The sequence below is a fragment of the Peromyscus maniculatus genome, chromosome 15 (genome assembly GCF_049852395.1).
Source record: "Peromyscus maniculatus bairdii isolate BWxNUB_F1_BW_parent chromosome 15, HU_Pman_BW_mat_3.1, whole genome shotgun sequence".
In the NCBI taxonomy this organism is placed as follows: domain Eukaryota; kingdom Metazoa; phylum Chordata; class Mammalia; order Rodentia; family Cricetidae; genus Peromyscus; species Peromyscus maniculatus.
In genome coordinates this window covers 64,004,799-64,009,085 of record NC_134866.1, presented here as the reverse complement: position 1 = coordinate 64,009,085, position 4,287 = coordinate 64,004,799, and the positions used below count along the sequence as shown (strand labels likewise).

The 4,287-nt window shown below is 37.1% G+C and overlaps 1 pseudogene; it reads right to left on the bottom strand.

Annotated features, from left to right (window-relative positions):
* Nucleotides 1-226: 226 nt before the first annotated feature.
* LOC102906637 (large ribosomal subunit protein uL18-like) lies at nucleotides 227-1,852 on the bottom strand (annotated as a pseudogene).
* Nucleotides 1,853-4,287: the final 2,435 nt, after the last annotated feature.

The window sequence follows — 4,287 nt, the reverse complement described above, 5'->3', positions numbered from 1 at the left end:
GGATGGTTGGAATTTTGTTTTGATTTGATTTGATTGTGATTATGCCCTGATTCTTCCCTCTTGAAGTAAGAACATATTTTACTGGAGCCCACATGGAGGGACTTTAATTTTAAAAGCTTTGAGTTTTTAAAGAGATTGACTACTTTAAAGGAGCTAATTTTTTTTTGGCTGCTTGGTCAATAAGTTTATCATCTTTATGAAAAAAAAATCTTCACAGAGAACTGCTTTAGCTCTCAGCAGTCCGTTCCTGAGCTCTGAGGAAGCTTGCCTTCTTTTGAACAATCCCATCTTTCTTCTGGGCAAGAGACATTTTGGGTCGTTCCACCTCTTCTTCACTTCTCTCTTGGGCTTCTTCTCATAGGCTGGATTCTCTCGGGTAGCAGCATGAGCTTTCTTACACATCTCCTTCATTGTGTCTGGAGTAACATTGTTCTTGATGTACTGAGAGAACTGTTTCCTATAAGCATCTTCATCTTCCTCCATGAGGTAACGCAGGTCATCTTCGACATTCTGACCCATCATGTGCTTACGATGTACTTCAGCATTGAACTCCTTGCTTTCAGAATCATAACCAGAGAATCACTTGATACTGAGGAATAGACAAACCTCCATTCACAGCCCTTTTGAGGGCCCCAAAATTTTATTGTAGTTCCTGGCAAGACCTGCATTTAAATAGCAAGGCATCAGGCTGACCATCAATGCTTTCCACATTGTATTCATCTCCAGCCACCTCCACTTGGCCTTCATAGATCTTGTTCATACCAAACTTCTCAAAAGTCTATGGGCCAGCAGCAGGCCAGTACAATAGGCTGCATTGTAATTTGTCAGGCCGACTTTCACACTTTATTTTGGCAGTTTGTGTGCATATGCTGCACAGACTATCATATCCCCGTCTGTAAGGCCATACACAATCTGGCAGATGATATCTCTGTTAGTTACATAAACAATCATCCCGTATTTGGGTGTGTTGTACTTATTTTTGTCTTGGATTACCAATCGTTTCCACAGTAGTCAGTTTTACCCTCTCACCACCTTCTAAATCTCACTTGGTATCTCTTACCATAGGCCTTCATCTTGACAATTTCACAAACCCCATCCTGCAGAACAGAAACCCGCAAACATGGTTCCACACAGACCTAAAGTAAAGGCCTGGTGGCATTAATGTGTTTGAATTTGTAAAGACTGTGGGACTTTTACAGTTATTTAAGATCATGGGGATGAGTAAGAAAGGAAAAGTTGTGGCTTAATAGTGATGTGTTTGTGTGTCAAGTTGACAAGGGGTCAGTTGTACTGGCTGGCTTTGTGTGTCAGCTTGACACAAGCTATAGAGTCGTCAGAGGAAGGAAACTCAGCTGAGAAAATGTCCCAAGATCAAGCTGTAAGGCATTTTCTCATTTAGTGATTAATGGGGAAGGGCCCAGCCCATGGTGGGTGGTACCACCCCTGACCTGCTAGTCTTGGGTTTTATAAGAAAGCAGACTGAGCAAGCCATGGGAAGCAAGTCAGTAAGCAGCTCCCCTCCATAACCTCTGCATCAGCAACTGTTTGAGTTCCTGTCCTGACTTCTTCACTGATGAACAGCAATGCTGAAGTGTAAGCCAAATAAACTCTTTCCTCCCCAACTTGCTTGTTGGTCATGATATTTCATCACAGCATATCAACCCTAACAAAGACAATGAGAGAATTTTGAGCCTCCTATTATGGGCTTTTACCCAAGATGGCCTTCGGGACTCCACATTAGGCAATAATCCAGAGACTCCAATTGTGGAAACCCATGGCTGATGTGAAGGTCACATCTCACCACAAGGATACAGAGGTACGGGGAAGATACCACATCGTATGGTTTGACCATCTTAAAGAACAGCTAGTATAATTCAAATCTATAATTATTATTATTTGGGATATCATTCAGCAAACGTCATAAGAGACTGTCAATCACATCATCCTCAGGTTGAAATAACCATGTTAGAATTTGTGTGTTTTCAAATTAATTGCAGTAATAACTCAAGAATTATGTTTTGTATCTTGTTTTATACTCAAGAATCCTTAAAATCTTTGTTACAATTTCTTCAAAATAATTTTTCTCCTTGTTTTCTTTTAAAAAAAAAACAGAAAAGTAATTAAACTCCCACATGCTCAAATCAAATCAAAATTCTATGGCCCAGGAGATTAAAATAGATTCTGAATTCAGCAAATCTTTCACTGTTACTGAAGTACCCATGCAAAATACATCAGTGGCAGGCACAGTAGTCTAATTCTTCAATAAATGTTTGTTATTACAGTATTTTTGGTAACAAAGTTAAGGACACTATTTAAAAAGTATTTCCATGTTTTAAGATAACATATAAGTTATTGAGATTACATATTTATAATTGATATTTTCTAAAACACACACACACATAAAAGTGCTGTCTTGAATATGTATATTTCTAAAAAAGAGAGAGAGAGAGAGAGCTTCACCTAAAGATGAAGGAAATGTGTAGTGTCTGGGTCCCACAAAGCTTGTGGCATGTGGATCTCCAGGCCTCCCAGTTATAAATAAAAAATATAAACTGGAAGCTGGAGTTAGACTCATCTCATTTGCATCCATTCTCTCCAGTACCAGAGCATTCTGCCTAGTTTTCACTTTGGTTTCATTGACCTGAACTCACATATACCACCTGAAACTGGAACAGTTTTATTACTGGGAGAGTGGTTTGGGGACATGAAATTCAGTGTAACCAGGTGAATTAGAAAATGTCAACTCTTTTAAAGCAAACAATGCTGCAGTTAACTCTGTATTCATTTTGTTACTAATCACACTTGATGTGATGAGAATTTTGAGCCTCCTATGATGCTTCTGCCTGATCTCCCCTTCAGCTTCTACTGTGTCTGTCTCTTGTTCTGTCAGCTAATTAAACACACACACCTGGGAGGGGACTACTGGTAGACCACCCCTTGTCCAGTGAAGACTTCTCCACAGGTCTGATGTTGGACGTGTTTGAGGTGCACAGAACCACCTCTCTGAGAAGAAACATGCATCCATTCATTAGCTGTTAGCTAGTGTTAGTTATTTTTTTTAAGCTGACCATCCACATTTAATAGCTTATCACAAACATTTGTAGGGGGGAAAACTGAACTTACAAAACAGTCTAAATAATCCACTAAAATATTATTTCTCCAAAAGAAGAGTGAATACATTTTTTAAAGTAAATTCTTACTTATTGGGTAAAGTTGAAGAAGGTATATATAATTTCTTTAACATAAAATGTGTTTTTCTACATCTTTTCCATGAAGACATATGGTTTGTTTCACATTCTCTCTATTAACAATGTTCTTTGTTATCCTCGTGATTTAAATCAATCTATTTGTTTTCAGGTATCGTAGCTAAAGTACAGTTAGAATGTGCAGACATATTTACTGTTGGCTATACATGTAATTAATTAGATCTAGGGCATAGAACTTTTTCCATGCTATAAATCACTTTTGATTTCAACAACTGGTGCTACCCATCCCTTAGCAAGCTAAATGTTATTTGACTTCTCACTGCAAAGTAACTGAAGAAAGAAAGAGCTGTGCAAATGGTAGAAAAACTACCTAACATCATTTATTTTGAAAAGAAAACAAATTCCAGCTTTTCTAGTTAGTGCAATCATGTTCTCACCTTATTTCAGGAAAACATTTCCCTGCCCATTCTATACATATATATAATCTACAAAGTTGATGTCCTTTTGGTGCCTTGATTCCATCAGATGATTTTTTTTTCTTAAATTATGAAGCTTTATATTTCGACATAAAACAATTGACTCTACATGTCATTAACTGAGCCCATATATCACAGTATACAACATCACAAATTTGGTGCCTGGGGGATTAATTAATAGTAGATCAACAGATACCTTTTGTTGATATTAATAACAAACCTATCACTGAAAATTATAACCATAAATATTGAGTACTCAATTTTTAAACATCACAATCTTTGCATAACTTACTTAATAATGTATACTGAACACAGAAACTTTTTATATCTGAGACAAAGAATCAATATTTTCAACATGCTTATGCAGGGTAGACCTAGGCACTGCTGAAGAATTTTAAGCTTTGAGTTTACTTTTCAATATATTGTACATTTTAGAGAGATGCTGTTCTTTGTTGTTGAGATTCCCACTACATCTCATTATGAAGTAGTCAATCATACCTTCTTAGACGTTAATATATTCTGAAGGAGGAGTCATTGACAATGAAATCAGCCACTAGTCACACATGTTACAGGAAAACCATAAAGAAATAAAGGAGATTTCTTTG